The sequence below is a fragment of the Macaca fascicularis genome, chromosome 6, assembly GCF_037993035.2.
Source record: "Macaca fascicularis isolate 582-1 chromosome 6, T2T-MFA8v1.1".
Taxonomy (NCBI): Eukaryota; Metazoa; Chordata; class Mammalia; order Primates; family Cercopithecidae; genus Macaca; species Macaca fascicularis.
The window spans coordinates 181,782,501-181,800,557 of NC_088380.1; the positions used below are offsets into that span (position 1 = coordinate 181,782,501).

At 42.8% G+C, this 18,057-nt stretch overlaps 1 long non-coding RNA gene and 1 pseudogene across 1 annotated transcript in view; one reads left to right on the forward strand and one right to left on the reverse strand.

The window, feature by feature from the left end:
- The window catches only part of LOC135971476 (uncharacterized), a 25,925-nt gene extending 24,680 nt beyond the window's left edge, over nucleotides 1–1,245 (reverse strand). The window contains exon 1 of the long non-coding RNA XR_010587726.2: nucleotides 1,070–1,245. This is a non-coding gene — a long non-coding RNA (uncharacterized lncRNA). The remainder of the gene's footprint in view (nucleotides 1–1,069) is intronic.
- Nucleotides 1,246–2,342: 1,097 nt separating this feature from the next.
- Nucleotides 2,343–12,697, forward strand: LOC135971528 (MKI67 FHA domain-interacting nucleolar phosphoprotein pseudogene; annotated as a pseudogene).
- The last annotated feature ends 5,360 nt before the right edge of the window (nucleotides 12,698–18,057 follow it).

The window sequence follows — 18,057 nt, forward strand, 5'->3', positions numbered from 1 at the left end:
CAGAGGGGTCTCGGCACAGCTTCACCTTCCACTTGTCCAGTGGGAGAGCACTACCCCATTGGAATGGTTAAAGGTGGACACCAGCACCTTCAAAATGTCCTGAATCTACAGGAGGTGAAAAGGTAAAAACAAAGGCAGGGAGAGAAAGATAGAAGTGGCTTAGAGAGAAGCAAGAAAGTCAGGAAAGGAGGAAGATGTGGGTCCAGGGAAATGAAATGTTGAAGAAGAGCAGAGATCAAAACCATTCTTCCAAACGGCCACCTGCTGCCTTGCCAGGGGCAGGAACAAATAGATGGAAAAGTCTCCTGAGAAACGCAGTCACAGAATGGAGTCACCTGACCAATGCAGCTCTTAATACATTCAGTGGAGCCCTCTCCTCAGGCCCAGGATGTGGGTGATGAATCTAGTAGAGCTCCAGACCTCAACCTCCATTTAAAAAACCAGACTTCTGAGTAAGGGTTAACTTGAACAAAGGGGGCTTCAGCTAAAAAACAAGTTTTAAAGACACTGATCTTATCCAGTATCATCTTACAGAGGAGGAAACTGAGGCCCAGGGGACAAAGTGATTTTTCTGTGGTCACCAAGCAAGCTAGTGGCAAGTTAGATCTTCTCTTAATTCTAGTGCCTGGGGCTCTCCTCACCACACCCTGGGGCCCTTTCAGTGACTTCTAAAGGGACAGCCTGATGGCAAGTGGCTGTTCTCATTGGCCTGGCTTCCCCTTGAGACTGGGGATGAGGAAAATCAAACAGCAACGACCTTTTACTGGGTGTTCTGGGTGTTTACAGCAGGCCATGTTCAGGGATTAACATAAAAACAACAGCAATAACAAATCACACTTAAACTTCACAAATGGAAGTCAAGCAACACCACTTCTATTTTACAGATGTGAAAAGAGAGGCCCAGAAAGCTCAAACGACTTGCCCTAAATCATATCCCAACATATGGAGAAGCAGGTTTCAAGCCCAGAATTCTTAAGCAGTACCTGGCACTTCTTCCACAATCTTAACAACTACCCTCTACTGCCCCTTGGGCCCCCTGTGCCCAGGAGCCTGACCAGCCAAGACTCACATCTCCAGGTGAGTGGAAAGCACCAGAAGTGGTTGTCTCAGGGTTACTGCTGTGTTTTTCTTTTTTCTCTTCACTCCTGCTGGAACACCAGGGCTGTTCCTCTGCTGATACTCTTTTAACTGTGGGAAAGAAGAGCAGTAATACGCATGAGAACAACAAAGCCTTACAGTCATATCTTCCTTTCCAGTTTTTACAAAATACTTTTATACACCATCTGATTTAATGCCACCAACAACCGCACAAAATGTTGTCGCAATCACTTAGTGACTGAGAGGGACTGAGATCATGGCTTAAAAAATAAAAGGCAATACTGGACCTTAAACTCAGTCTTCTGACTCCAAGCTCTGGGGTTTTGCCACGAATCAGCAGCTGCCAGGGATCAAAACCAGAGGCAGAGGTAGAACAGTAAACATTAAGGAGGCAGGAACTGTACACTCTGTGGTTTGGAGTCATACATCCTCACACATCTGTTAGTGTTAAGAAGTGCACCAGTACCTCTCAGTACCAGTATCAATGTGTCCTCATGGCAGAAAGCAGCCTTTCTCTTAAAGCTGGGAATTTATCAGAAAGAGAACAACTTAAGCCTCATTTCAGAGAGGTCTCATTTCAGAGAGGTTCTTAGAAACCTATCTGACTGTCATCCCTAAGGACATTAATGTTTTTTCTCTTTCAAGAGAATCAAGGGAAACTGATGCTTCAGAAAGACGTCTCACATTTATCCTGTGGCACTCAAAGTACCCCAGGTTGAGATGATATGAGGAAAATTCAAGCTGTCAAGTTCAGTTTCTCAAGATCTATTCCACAGAAGATGAGCAGCTGTCACTCCAGAGACCACTGACTGAAGGGCAGTCTGGTCCCAGAACCATGGAGAATTAGAATACGAGGTGAAAAACTCAGAAAAAAATGTTACAGTATCTCTGGAGAGTAGAAGTCTGGGAGAAAACCAAACCAGACCCATTCTCCCATTGCCACCCAGAGATACTGTTAATGTTTTGAGCTCATGGGGGAAGTGCAGGCTTTTCGCACTGTCAATGTCTATGTTAAGGGATTAAGGCAGCCTGAAAACTCTCACTCCCGTGTCCCATAGTCCCCATTCCCCTTCTGGCTGGAAATTTATGCTTCTAGCAGAGGAGCCAGAAATGGGGTGAGAACACTTAGGGGACTAGGTTGTAAGATCAAAGGCCAGTCTTGGAGCAGTAACGACAGTTCCTAAGGGGACAGTGACATCACTACATTCCACTCCTCCTGGGGAGGGGGGAGCCACATCAGCACAATGCCTGAGTCACTGATTCACAGTCGGGGAGGAGGACACAGGGCTAGGAACCAGGTACTTGGAGACACCAGCCCAAAGAGCCTAGGGAGGTCAGGATTGGGGCAGCAGGATGAGAGGCAGAGACTGCAGCAGGGAGCCCCAGATGTCACCAGCCCAAAGTCACCCAGGGTGACTGGCGAGGGCCGGGGCTTTGGCTGGGGGACCCAGGTCCTTGGAGACATCAGCCCAAAGAACCTAGGGAGGTTGGACTTTGGGCAGTGGGAGGTAAGGGCCGAATATGGACTGGGGGGCCCCAGGAGTCACCCACCCAAAGTCATCCTGTGGTGACTGGCAAGGGCAGGGCTTGGGCTGCTTGCTGAAGGGGCAGGTCTGACTGACAAGACTTTGGTGGGGGGAACCCAGAGGTGCCAGGGTTGGGGGGCCCAGCCTGGTGTGCCTCAGGAGTGGTATGGACTCTGGTAGCGGTCTTGCCATTGGAGGGGATTTGTGGCTGGGTTGGGGGACCACGACCTGGTGTGTTTTACCTTTTTCTTGGCTGCAGCCAATTTGCTCTGTTGAGTTTCTTCAGCCATCATGAGGTGGGAAGGCAGGCAGGGTTGGTGCCATATCAGCAAAATCCCAGCAATGACTGCCAAATACCTCCAGTCACCTACCAGGCAGCTGTGTGACTGAGCCAGAGGAGGCGTAACCAGGGCCCCACTAGAATGCAGAATAGGGGTGTGGCCTTAATGATCCAAGCCCATTGGTCAATGAGAAAGATGAAAGCAAAAGAAGGCGTGGCCAGGCAGCAGCATGTCCAGAGGGACCTGTGGTATCACAAGGAAAGCTGACCATGAAACCGCTGTCCCCACCCACTCTGGGAGAGGGCAGGGGCCAGCTTTTGCTTTAAAAGCTTTAAAACTTTAAAAAATATATGTGTGTATGCTTTATATATATGTGTGTCTGTGTGTGTGTATGTGGTCCTCCAGAGCTGTCTTTATTATCTAGCTTCTATGCAAGGTCTATGAGTTTGGCCTATATTTTTCACCTTCAAACAGAGTACAAGAATTACCAGTATTAGCTCAATTGAGATACAAATCCTATAAAAATGAAAAATCCATAGCATGCTTGATGATTAATGAAGCAGACTATATTATTCAATATTCCAATAAGATAAAATAATCACTATGATTTCCCTTTTTTGGACAAATATTTCTCTTATTTTCCTACATTATTGTTAAGATTTTTTTTTTTTTTTTAAAACAAGAAACATATCTAATATCTTTAAAAACACAAAGCTTTTGGGTCTGGTGCAGTGGCTCACACCTGTAATCCCAGCACTTTGGGAGGCCAAGGTGGGTGGATCACCTGAGGTCAGGAGTTCAGGACCAGCCTGGCCAACATGGTGAAACCCTGTCTCTACTAAAAATACAAAAACTAGCCAGGCGTGGTGGTGGGTGCCTGTAATCCCAGTCACTCAGCAGGCTGAGGCAGGAGAATTACTTGAACCTGGGAGGCGGAGGTTGCAGTGAGCCAAGATCATGCCGCTGAACTCCAGTATGGGTGACAGAGCAAGACTCCATCTCAAAAAATAAAATAAAATAAAATAAAAACACAAAGGTTTCAATTTAATAAGCACTCAAAGTTCTTTACCGGTTTAAAACAAATACAAGGCCCATTTTTCGAGAATCACCTGGCCTCTCTAAGCCTTGCAAATGATACTGAATTTCTCACTTGATACTTGGCTATTATTTGGAATCATGAAAACCAAGAATTGTGTTATGTCACAGTGTATTGCTTGTTACCTGAATTCCAGAGTAGGCTGGGATCAAGGGTTGAATCTTTCATCATTTGCTCCATAACCTGTGTGCTTCTTATCCCAGACCAAACTAAGCTTTTTTCTGGAGTTCTACAATTTACAGTTAGTAGACAAGAGTGGCACTCAAAGGTGTAGTCTCTGGATTAGCAGCACCAGCAGCACCTGAGAACTTTTTATAAGTGCAAATTCTCAGGCCCCACCCTGGACCTGATGAATCAGAAACTCCGGAGTAGCGCTCAGCAATCTGTGCTGCAGTAATCCCTCCAGGTGTTTAGGATCTCTGGCATACAGCAGATAGCAAAATTGTTTCCTTCTGTAGGTCCAAAGCCGGGGTACTGTATGTTCTGTCTTGATATGAAACATTGACATGCAATTAGAAGACATAAATCTCCTTCCTACTCCCACCCTCCCCCCAATGTGTTTTATTTTTATAAGTTAAATAAGAAAACAAGTGACAATCAGACATTTAGTCTAAAAAGTATATTTACAAGTATCAGTTCTCATCCAGCCTCATCTCATACTGTAGCAGGACGAGTTGCAGACAAAACTCCTCAGACACTGAGTTAAAGAAGGAAGGGGTTTATTTGGCCGGGGGCATCAGCAAGACTCCTGTCTCAAGAGCCAAGTCCCCAAGTGAGCAATTCCTGTCCCTTTTAAGGGCTCACAACTCTAAAGGGGTGCATGTGAGAGGTTTGTGATCGATTGAGCAAGCAGGGGGTACGTGACTGGGGGCTGAATGCACCGGTAATTAGACTGGAAAAAAACAAGATAGGGATTTTCACAGTGCATTTCTATACAATGTCTGTAATCTACAGATAACAGAACCAATTAGGTCAGGGGTCCATCTTAAACTACCAGGCCCAGGGAGCGGTGCCAGGATGTCTGCCTGTGGATTTCATTTCTGCCTTTTAGTTTTTACTTCTTTCTTTGGAGGCAGAAATTGGGCATAAGACGATATGAGGGGTGGTGTCCTCCCTTAATACAATACCATTTACATTCTCTTACATCTAAAGTTTTAGAAAAGGATCTTCAGGCACGCTAGGAATTCTGTAATAAAACACCAAGTAGATCAGAATGTCCAAACTTACCAGAAAAGAAAAGTGAAATCATTGGCTATATTTTCAAATTGCATTCAACAGGAAATTTAAGTTTTGAATTTTTTTCACCTTCATACTTCCAAGTTAACAGAATTAAACCAGAATAGTCCATTCTTTCAAAGCCTCTAGCCAGACAAACTTTTACTGTATTACTTCTTGCTTTCAATGGATATAAAGCAGAGTCCTGGCAGGCACATTTTGTATACCTGCAAAGACGCAGAACTAAACAGTTCCATCGGTTCCATATTAAAACAAAAGTCCTGTAAACCTTGGATGGTGAGTGTAATACTTCAGCACTAGCACCGAAGCCTCAAATATGAAAAGATACTAAGAACACCACTAGCAAATAAAAGTGAGCTCTCAGCTGGGAGCAGTAGTTCATGCCTGTAATCCCAGTACTTTGGCAAGCGAAGGTGGGAGGATTACTTGAAGTCAGCAGTTCAAGATCAGCTTGGGCAGCATAGCAAATTCACATCTCTACAAAAAAAATTAAAAATTAGCTGGGCATGGTGGCACGCACTGTAGTCCTAGCTACTTGGAAGGCTGAGGTAGGAAAATCACTTGAGCTCAGGAGTTCCAGACTGCGGTAGCTATGATCATGCACTCCAGCCTGGGTGACAGAGCAAGACCTAGATGATTACAGTCTGCCCTGCTCCAGTTTACATTAAAATCGCTAAGTTAAAATATTTTCAATCAGCAGGATAAAAATTAAGTGAAATGTGACTTGAGAGCTTGGTCAGAAAATAGGCAATAGAGAAACAGGTGCTTCCCACAACAATAAAAATGGCCAATAAACATATTAAAAAGGTTCAAAAGCACTAGAAACCAAAGAAATGTAACAAAAACAATGAGATTTTCTGATTAAAGACCAGCAAGGAGGACAAATGGAAGGGGGAAACTGGAGCTCTGTCCCTGTTAGTGGGAGTAGAAACTGAACCAATTTTCCTGCAGGATAATTTGAAAATTTCTATTAAAAACCCTAAAATTGTTTTATGTTATTTTCCTCCAGAAATTCTACTTCTATAAATTCAGTCCAGAAATGCTTGCTTGAGTCAATTAAAATGTACATATGAGAAAATTTACCTCTGGGGAGGCAATGATTAACTTAATATACATCCAACTAGTATAACGATGATGCCAAGGATATATTTACTGCCATAGAAATATGACCAAAACATAGTAAGTGACAAAAGATTATGTATTATGATTCTACTTTTTAAAATGTTTATATGCATAAAAAGTATAAAAAGCAACAAACCAGAATGTTTTGAGTGTCGAAATTAAAGATTTTTCTTTATATTTTGTCTTCCAAATTATTACAAAAAGATGTGATTTTCTTTATAATCCAGGAGAAGTATTATTTTCATTTATTTATGTTTTGATTTCTTTTCTTTTCCTTATTTTTTCTCATGTATGTATCACATGTAGTCTAGAGAGCTTGAATCCCTGCCTCTTGAGGCAAATCAGCCCATTTCTGTCTCTATAAATTTGCCTCTCGTGGACATTTCAAATCAATGGAATTAAACAATATGCAGTCTCGTGTCTGGCTTTTCTACTTAGCTAATGTTTTTGAGGTTGGTCCATGACATATGAAATGTTTTGGTAGTTTGTTGCTTTCATTACTGAGTAGAAGTCCATTGATGGATATACCACATTTTGTCAGCAGAGAGCCTTTTAAATCTGGATTCCAGCTTCCTGTGGTCTCAATGAAACCCTTTGAACACAGGACTTACACGGGAAGCTGCTGTGCTTGTCACAATAACTGCTTATCAGAACCAGCTTTGTCATCACGAGCCTGAACTGCTGCAGACATTTTTATCATTTTGCAGCTTCTTTTTCACAAGCAACTTTTGTACTACTACAGGTATGGACTTTTGAAGCATCTGATACATCCATTTAATAAGTATTAGCATGTGTCTGAGTGGACTAGAAAGTGAACCCATCCATGCTACGTTGTATATTTTTTCCTCCCCCAGGCTGGACCAGGGAGCCTCTCAACTTTCTAGAGTATCCTGTCTCCATGGACAAAGCCGAACAATATTAAAGATTCCGCTGCCTTTGTTAGGCAGATTTGGAGGGGAGGCTCAACAGCAAGGGCAGAGGGGCAAAAGAGAGTGGAGCTTGTGGAACAGGAAGTCTCCCAGGTCCGTGCATGGCTCCCAGCTGTTGAGGATGTTGTGGGTGGTGAAGTGCTGATGGTGTCCCCAGGCAGCCTAGCACCTCCATTGAGCACAGAAGGTCTTGACTTTGGACCCTTACCCTTGTTTCACAAGTGTTTAAAAGCTGTTTTTGCTTTTGTTATTTTCCTAAATAATCATTACCTGGTAGTTTGTAATTAATCTTTCTTTGAGAGAGGACAGGGCTTTAAAACTGAAGAACATAATTTTCATTAAAATATCAAAAATGGAAAAAAATTACTTTGTAAACAATTTTCTATACAAACCAAATGGCAGCAGTTGAGAATCTCAATAAAATGTTAAATGAATTTGCTGCTTTTAGAGAAATAAAGGAAAAAAATTAGAAGAAATAAAGACAAAAATGCATTTGCTGGCAGTGGTACCCTTTTGCCTAAGGTTGGGTCACTGTGTCATTAGACTGTGGTGGGGGGTATGCGTGGTGTATATGTGTGAAACTTTTCATCTCAGGATGGATCATAATCTTAGTTGCAGTTTTCCTTCCCAATAGGGTTACAATGTAGTAAAATATGGGCCTGGAAGTGACAGACCTGAGTGACTCAGCACAGCTTAAAAGAAATCCAATAAAACTAACTTTTAATAATCCTGAGGTTGGTTTTTGAAACGATAGATACAATTACTTACTCTGAGCATCTGGTTACGATTTTGAATCAGTAATACATACTATCTCCACTCTTTTTTTTTTTGAATGGAAATAAAGTTTTCATCCAGAAAACCCCAAAACAGTGACTTTTGTTTTTGTTTTTGTTTTTTTAAGACAGGGTCTCACTCTGTCGCCTAGGCTGGAGAGGAGTGGTGGATCTCAGCTCACTGCAGCCTCAACCTCCCACCTCAGCCTCCTGAGTAGCTGGGACCACAGGTGCCATTGCGCCTGGCTAATTTATTGTATCTTTTTTGTACAAATGGGGTTTTGCCATGTTGCCCAGACTGGTCTCAAACTTCTAGGCTCAAGAAGTTCACGCATTTTGGCCTCCCAAAGTGCTGGGACTACTGTGCCAGCCTGCAGTGACTTTAAAACCCAAGTTCAGGCCGGGTGCAGTGGCTCACGCCTGTAATCCCAGCACTTTGGGAGGCCTAGGCGGGCGAATCATGTTAGGAGATGGAGACCATCCTGGCTAACACACGTCGAAACCCTGTCTCTACTGAAAATACAAAAAAATTAGCCGGGCGCGGTGGTAGACGCCTGTAGTCCCAGCTACTCGGGAGGCTGAGGCAGGAGAATGGCGTGAACCCGGGAGGCAGAGCTTGCAGTGAGCTGAGATTGTGCCACTGCACTCCAGCCTGGGCGACGGAGCAAGACTGAGTTAAAAAAATAAAAATAAAAAAATAAGTTCAAGCGTCTCTTCTTAACTCCTTTAATTGGAGGTATCTCTTCTCTCTTTCTCCTCATCTTTGCTGTTCTCCCAGGGTTGACTGCTGACTGGATGTACAACTTATTTCAAAGTCCAGGCTAGGTGCGGTGGCTCATGCATGTAATCCCAGCACTTTGGGAGTTCAGGACAGGCAGATCGCTTGAGTCCAGGAGTTACCTAGAGCAGCCTGGGCAACATGGTGAAACCTCTTTTGTATTAAAAATACAAAAAAGCGGGCGTTTCCGGGAGCGCAGCCTGGAGGTGGTGTTGGCCGCTTTTGGCGCGGCGGCCTTTTCCCCCCGGCTGGGCCAATCCTGTCGCTGACCCCGCAGGTAGATGCCGAGTTTCAGAAGGAGGTGGGGGCAGGTTCGCAAGAGCATAACTGCTGAAAAATCAAGAACAACTTACTCCTGGCGTGGTCTGTGTGCGCCACCTACCTAACCGACTTAAAGAAACCCAGATCCTTTCCTGTTTCTCCCCGTGTGGCACTGCTACAAGGTTCAGACTATTCCCAAATAAAAGGACGGGAAATAGCAAAGGCTGTGCGTTTGTGGAGTTTGAGTCTGAGTCTGTTGCGAAGATAGTTGCTGAAACAATGAACAACTACCTGCTTGGTGAAAGACTCCTGGCCTGTCATTTTATGCCACCCGAAAAAGTACAGAAAGAACTCTTTAAAGACTGGAATATTCCATTTAAACAGCCATCAGATCCATCCGTGAAACGGTATAATCAGAATCGGCACTTACACAAAAGCTGCGGATGGAGGGGCGATTTAAAAAGAAGGAAAGATCACTCGGGAAGAAATAACTTAAAAAGAATTGATTATGATTTTCCTTCTTTGATTTTACAGAAAACGGAAAGTACTTCAAAATCAAATTATTGGACATCTACAAAAGGCCGGGTTTTACGTAAGACGAAGAAAAAGGTTTTAGGCGCTCCTGACGCTCTTGGGAAGACTGTGGATACCCAGGGCCCCACGCGGGTTTGTACATCAACATTTTTGGGGAGATGAAAATCTGAAGTGGCTGAAATGAATGATGATAATGAAGAAAATGAAATACTTTTCAAACAGCCCATATCCTGTGTAAAAGAAGAAATACAAAGGACTCACTTACACATTCACAGAAAAAAGACAAAGGAAAAGCAATCAGTGGTTTTCAATATATTATATATAAGATTTCTTCTGAAAAATACAACATTTTGATAAGAAACAATACAAAAAATTAGCTGGGCGTGGTGGCTCATGCCTGGAGTCCCAGCTACTTGGGAGGCTGAAGTGGGAGGATCACCTGAGCCCAGGAAGTTAAGGAAGCAGTGAACCGTGATCGCGCCACGGCACTCCAGCCAAGTCGTCATTATATTTATCTTAACCTATTCTAGGCTGGCTTAAGAGGGATTTATATTAAGAATACAATAGGCAATCTCACAGGCATCTAAGTACAGAACTCAAAATATGACCACAGTATGGAAGGACTGGGCTGGGAGGTTATTTTTCTTTCCTGCATCCCTTCACTCTGGATTTCTGCTCCATGCTTGTGCCTTGCTCTGCAGATGGTCCAGGCTTCTCCAGCCTCTGAGGCTTTGACTTGCCCTGGCAGTACCCCTGATCCCAGTGTTACTGGATCTTTCCATACAGATGATCCTCTGCAAAAAATCTATCGAACACTGTCTGTGTCATTTCCTATTAGCAGGATAGAGAATCTGATCTGCCTAGCAGTGGGGGTGGGAGTTCCCTAGTTGTCCCTGGATTTGCAGTGCTGCCCTTTCCAAAGACTTGAGGAGGGGCTAGATATCCAAAAAGAGGGTGTGGGTGGGGAATCACGAATACAGTCTACTTCAACAAGAAAGTATAAAGTGGAGGTGGTGGCTCACGCCTGTAATCCCAGCACTTTGGGAGGCTGAGGCAGGCGGATCACTTGAGCTCAAGAGTTCGAGACCAGATTGGCCAACGTGGCAAAATCCCATCTCTACTAAAAATACAAAAAATTAGCTGGGTGTGGTGGCACATGCCTGTAGTCCCAGCTACTTAGGAGGCTGAGGTGGGAGGATTGCTTGAGCCCAGGAAGTTGAGGCTGCAGTGAGCTGAGATCACAATGCCACTGCACTCTGGCCTGGGCAACAGAGCAAGACCCTTTCTCAAAAAAAAAAAAAAAAAAAGGTTTAAAGTAGAAGCATCTATATGCATGATTGAAGTCCTGTTTCCCATATATTTTTTTCACCTTGCCTTTTTTTCTGTCTAAAACACTGTATCTTAAGATTTCCCTGTGTTATCATTACTCATAAGCATAATTTTAATGGTGGTATCAGAATCCATTATCTGGACTCATTGTCATTTATCCATCTGCAGTTGCTGGAGATACTGCCCTTTCTGCCACACTCGGTCACCCTTCTGACCTTGCTCTGTGTCCAGTTATCTACTAATACACATACTGGTCATTTAGGACTTAAAATTAAGAATAAATAGTTATCATAGTTCCTAACATGTCAAAAAGAATGTATCTTCCTAAAAATAGAATGGCTTGCTGGTTATGATAATTTTAAAGTAAAATAGACAAATTGTTATTGAAATTAACATTTTTGCTTTCTTATTGTATCTATTTTCTCTGTCATTTTCATGGATAAAGTTTCATTTGGAAGAATTTTTATTTCAGAATAGAAATTGCATATGACATGAGAATGGGAGCTCTGGAAGGTTCAACTTTCTAGTCAGTAGTTCCCTAAAACTGTCACAAAAGCTACTCATAATCAATTATGATTGGCCTGTATTGAAAGTGCGTTAACATTATGTACAACTTAAGCACTATATTTTCTATCAGATATAGAAAAATAGGTGGTATGTTTGGAAAAGTATTCGGCTAGAAGTCAGGAAGCTTGACTGTTAGTCCCAACCCTGCTTCTTCAGCTGAGCACCCCTAGGCAATAATTCAGCAGCTATATCTTAAATACCTAATCAGTTTCAGGCTTTGTGGTTGGGCTGGGAATATAGACAATCATGCATTCATGATTCTCCAAGGCTCCCTTCCTCACCCAGCTCACAGTGAGCTTTCGTATGCATTGTGTAAATTTGTTTTCTAACAGGCCCCAACTCCCTCCCTAACCTGCTTCCCAGGGCAGTTGTGAGGATCAAATGAGAGAGAATATGTGTGAAAGCAAATTGTAAATGACTTTAAAATGCAATAAAAATATGACCCACGGAAAATTATTTAAAGATCCTTAAAATTTTAAATAAACAGTACATTAACCTGAGTTCTCTATCATTTTTATTTTAAATAGATATGTAAGTTTTAAAATGGGCCACTGATATGGTTGAAAATCTTGGCTTGATTATTCTCCAAGAAAATGATACAGTGGTTTGTGTGATTAATTTTCTAAAATTGCAGCCAAAAAAAAAAAATCTTTTTTGAGTTAAGTGACTGGATCAGTGAAAGGAACGTTGACTGTATAATGGAGAAATGTTTTCTGTGTTCACTAACAGCTTGCCTTTGTTTGATTCCAGCTGCAGCATATCGTGAGTGATGAGATCTGTGTGCAGGTGACTGACCTTTACCTGGCAGAAAATAATAAAGGGACCACCGGAGGCCAGCCAAACACACAGAACTCAAGGAGCCTCCTGGAGTCAATGTATCAGCAGAAAGCCGAGCAGCTAATGTCAGATGAGAAATGCTTTAAGGTGAGAGTTGCACATGTTGTCAAAGACCTTGTTGCGGACAATGTCAGTAGTCAGGATTCTCGGAACCAGAAGTTAAAGCCAGGGTACTCTGACCCCGTGAACCGGAAGTTAAAGCCAGGGTACTCTGACCCCATGAACCAGAAGTTAAAGCCAGGGTACTCTGACCCCATGAACCAGAAGTTAAAGCCAGGGTACTCTGACCCCGTGATTCTACTCCTGGAACTTTTTAGAGTTCCTAATTAGTTCACCAGAGAAATACGAAGTGGAAGTAACTGTTTTCCTGAACACTCTATTTTGTTTCTTCCTTGCCTTTAAAAAACAAAAACAAAAACTAGTGATAGATGATTTTTTACAATTTTCTATTTTTTTCTCTGCATATTTTTCATAGTATGCTTTGTAAACATTATTGTTAGAAAAATGTTGGTACTTGAAATCCATGGTCATGGTCATTATAGAAAAGAAAACGTAGGCCTGGCACACATGGTTCACGCTTGTAATCCCAGCACTCTGGGAGGCCGAGGTGGGTGGATCGCTTGAGACTATCTTGGGTAACATGGCAAAACCCCATCTCTGCAAAACATACAGGAATACAAAAATTAGCCAGGTCTGGTGGCGTGCACCTGTAGTCCCAGCTACTCAGGAGAATGAGGTAGAAGGATTGCTTGAGTCTGGGAGGTCGAGGTTGCAGTGAGCCCTGATCGTATCACTGCACCCCAGTCTGGGTGACAAAGCAAGACTTTGTCTCCAAAAAATAAAAAGGGGGGTGGGGGGAAGCAGATAACCAAAAAAAGTCATCTTAGAATTCTTTCCTGAAATTATAATTGATGACATTTCTAAACTTCTCTCTGCTTGAGTATACATTTTGAAAGAGTTTATACTGGACAAAACGGTCTTTATTTTTTTTGAGACAGAGTCACACTCTGTTGCCCAGGTTGGAGTGCAGTGGCATGATCTTGGCTCACTGCAACCTCTGCCTCCTGGGTTCAAGCAATTCTCGTGCATCAGCCACCCAGTAGCTGGGATTACAATCATGTAACACCATGCCCGGCTAATTTTTCTATTTTTACTAGATATGTGGTTTCACTTTGTTGGCCAGGCTGGTCTCACACTCCTGGCCTCAAGTGATCCGCCCGCCTCAGCCTCCCCAAGTGCTGGGATTACAGGCGTGAGCCACTGCGTCTGACCCGAAATGGTCTTTAACGTATTTTTGCTCAATTAGCCACACTTCTGGGTCTTTAATGTCTTTTATTTGGGTATTTGACAGTTACTTTATAGAGAATTAATGTCTGTATTGCTGGACATTTAGGTTGCTTCCAATTTTTCCACCATTATAATGGATAATTATAAAAGCAGATAGTTGGAAGCAACCTAGATGTCCAACCCACTACGGAAATTGGTTAATGACATCCTGTTAGGAATACTGGAGACATATTTTGCAGTTCTTAAAAATAAATCATAGAGGCCGGGCGTGGTGGCTCATGTCTGTAATCCCAGCACTTTGGGAGGCCAAACCGGGTGGCTCATGTGGTCAGGAGATAGAGACCATCCTGGCTAACATGGTAAACCCCATCTCTACTAAGAAATACAAAAAAATTAGCCGGGTGTGGTGGTGGGCGCCTGTAGTCCCAGCTACTCAGGAGGCTGAGGCGGGAGAATGGTGTGAACCTGGGAGGGGGCGCTTGCAGTGAGCCGAGATGGAGCCACTGCACTGCAGCCTGGGTGACAGAGCAAGACTCTCTAAAAAAAAAATAAAAATAAAAATAAAAAAATAAAAATTATAAATTGTGAAAATACAGGGTCTGCCCCCTCCAAATCTATTTTGGAAATAACTGTATTTGTGTGTATATATTATGTTATTGTCAGGTTGTAAGCTTTACCAGCAGAGAGGAACTTTTAAAGCTGTAAAATAACACTGAGTTACATCTAGTTTCTGGCTCTGGGTGTTTATTGACTAGTAGTGTGCCTTGAGAAATCAGAACTCTCTGAATTTCAGTTTTCTCTCTGTATAAAACGAAGAAGGTTGAAATAAAAAAATTCTCAAGTATCCTTTCAGGCTCTGATCTCCTCCATGTGATTCTGATAGTTACGTTGTCTACAGGAAGCCCTTAGGGTAAGGGCACTGAGAATCTCAGCGTTCTGAAAAGGGAGATCCATGTGCCATTGCCATTGATAGTTGTTTTGTGCAAAACATGGTTTGCTTGCCTCTATTGGTGTGTTGCTTTTAAGTGTGGATTTTTTTTTTAATCCCACAAATAATATTAGCAGAAATCAGAATTTCAGGAACTTCATATAAATTGGTGGCATTTATAACAACACTTTTTTTGTTTTGTTTTGTTTTGTTTTTGAGACAGGGTCTCACTCTGTCGCCCAGGCTGGAGTGCAGTGGTACCAACATGGCTCACTGCACCCTCCGCCTCCCAGGCTCAAGCAATCCTCCCCCTTCAGCCTCTGAGTAGCTGGGACCACAGGTGTGACCCACTACACCTGGCTAACTTTTGTATGTTTAGTAGAGATGGGGTATTGCCATGTTGCCCTAGGCTGGTTTCAAACTCCTGGACTGAAGCGATCCACCTGTCTTAGCTTCCCCAAAGTGCTGGAATTTCAGTCGTGAGCCATCACACCTGCTCCAACACTTCTTAATATCTTTTTGTTTTCTTGTTACTTATTCTAAGGCATATTTAGATTTCTTGTGTAGTCTTTCTTCTTTTTCTTTTCTTTTTTTTTTTGAAACAGAGTCTCACTCTATCACCCAGGCTGGAGTACAATGGCACGATCTCGTCACTGCAACTTCCGCCTCCTAGGTTCATGCAATTCTCGTGCCTCAGCCTCCTGAGTAGCTGGGGTTACAGCCGCCCACCACTGCACCCAGCTCATTTTCTGTATTTTTAGTAGAGACGGGGTTCCATCATGTTGCCAAGGCTGGTCTCAAACTCCTGAGCTCAGGCAATCCAAACTCCTGAGCTCAGGCTTGGCCCCCCAAAGTGCTGGGATTACAGGTGTGAGCCATGGTGCCCAGCCATTTGTTTAGTCTTTGTTTCAGTATAAATGCAATCATTGGTTTTTGTTGTGTTTAATATTTTCTGTTTAACTTTGGTGTGAAAAGTTTTCTTTGTTGACCTTTTTTGTTTCTTTTTTTGATACGCAGTTTCGCTCTTGTCACCTAGGCTGGAGTCTAATGGCGAGATCTCAGCTCACTCTAACCTCTGCTTCCCAGGTTCAAGCTATTCTCCTGCCTCAGCTTCCCGGGTAGCTGGGATTACAGGTGTGCACTACCACGCCCAGCTAATTTTTGTATATATGTTTTTTAGTAGAGACGGGGTTTCACCATGTTTGCCAGGCTGGTCTCGAACTCCTGACCTCAGCTGATCCACCTGCCTTGGCTCCCAAAGTGCTGGAATTACAGGGGTGAGCCACTGCATCCAGCACCCCCCCCCCCACTTTTTTAAAAAACACTGTTAACTTGTTTTCATCTTTGTATTGCGTCCTGGAAGTGGGATTTTCTTTCTTTTTTTTGAGACGGAGTCTTGCTCTGTCTCCCAGGCTGGAGTGCAGGGGTGCGATCTCGGCTCACTGCAAGCTCCGTCTCCCGGGTTCACGCCGTTTTCCTGCCTCAGCCTCCCGAGTAGCTGGGACTACAGGCGCCCGCCACCACGCCCAGCTAATTTTTAGTAGAGACGGGGTTTCACCATGTTAGCCAGGATGTAGAAGTAGGATTTTTCAATGGACAGAGCACAGACGTTTTGTGGTTCTGGCTACATGTGCCATATTTCTTTCTGACAAACAAAATATTTGTTTTGTAAAACATTCTAACTCGCATTGATTATTATTTTAATGAATTCTAGAAGTTTGAAACATGATCACACCTGTAATCCCAGCACTTTAGGAGGCAGAGGAGGGTGGATCACTTGAGGTCAGGAGCTCGAGACCAGCCTGGCCAACATGGTGAAACCCCATTTCTACTAAAAATACAAAAATTAGCTGCACGTGGTGGCACATGCCTGTAATCCCAGCTCCTCAGGAGGCTGAGACAGGAGAATTGCTCGAACCCAGGAGGCAGGGGTTGCAGTGAGCTGAGACCACCATGCCACTGTACTCCAGCCTGGCTGACAGAGTGAGACTCCATCTCAAAAAAAAAAAAAAAAAAAAAGAAAAGAAAAGAAAAGAAAAAGAAATACCATCTTACGGCCATCAGAATGGCTATTATTAAAAACAACATATGCCGGTGAGGTTGTGGAGGAAAAGGAACACTTTTACACTGTTGGTGGAAGTGCAATTAGTTCAGCCATTGTGGAAGACAGTGTGGTGATTCCTCAAAGACCTAGAGGCAGAAATACCATTTGACCCCACAATTCCATTACTGGGTATATACTGGGTATATATCCAAAGGAATATAATATATATATTATAAAGACACATGCACGCCATGTCCATTGCAGCACTAGTCATGATAGCAAAGACATGGAATCAACCCAAATGCCCATCAGTGATAGGCTGGATTAAGAAAACGTGGTACACATACACCATGGAATACTATGCAGCCATATAAAGGAATGAGATCATGTCCTTTGCAGGGACATGGATGGAGCTGGAAGTCATTATCCTCAGCAAACTAACCCAGGAACAGAAAACCAAATACCTCACGTTCTCACTTACACATCAGAGCTGAATGATGAGAACACATGGGCACAGTGGGGAGGGAACAACACACACTGTTGGACAGTGTGGGGTGGGAGGAGGAAGAAGATCGGGGAGAATAGCCACTGCATGCTGGGCTTAATACCCAGGTGACGGGCTGACAGGTGCAGCAAACCACCATGGCACACATTTACCTATGTAACAAACCTGCACATCCTGCGCATGTACCCCAGAGCTTCAAATAAAAGTTGGAAATCAAAATAAAGTACCATTTAAAAATAAAGATGAAAATAGATAAATGTGTCAGAATAATTGGTATCAATTGTTTAATTATAAGTGGCATATAACCAAGCATTAGTAGAATTAGTTTTGTTGATTAGATCTCCTTTGTGTAAAATTATTAAAAACAACATTTTTTTTTTTAAACCTGAAAATCTGAGGATAGATTTTGGGCTGTGATAACACCCCAATCCATTGCCCCACAATGACCTTCTAGAACTTTTCATCTGGCCCCTTTGGCATCTAATTGTAAATTCCCAACCTGAAATGAGGTTGAAATTAAAGCACCCATATCAGTCATATATGTGTAATATGTATATTATATATACTTATGGGGATACATTGTACATACAGTATATTACGTATGTACTATATATAATACATGTATATTGTATGTGTAATATATACACATAAAATAAAAATTTTGTGAAGAATGCTTGATGTAATCATGTTATCTAGTTGTTCTCCACTATACTTTTGGAGGACTGTCCTTGGGTAGTGTGGTGGATGTTATTTACTTAGAAATAAAGAATTCTATAGTCATATTTGGAAGGGTTATTCATCAGGGTTCTTTGGTTTACAAATGGCTGAATCCAGCTCAAAATGCCTTAAGCTTAAAGGTTTATGTAACTACAAGACCCAGGGGTCCCTCTGGAGCAGCCCGATTCAGAGGCACAAACCGGGTCATC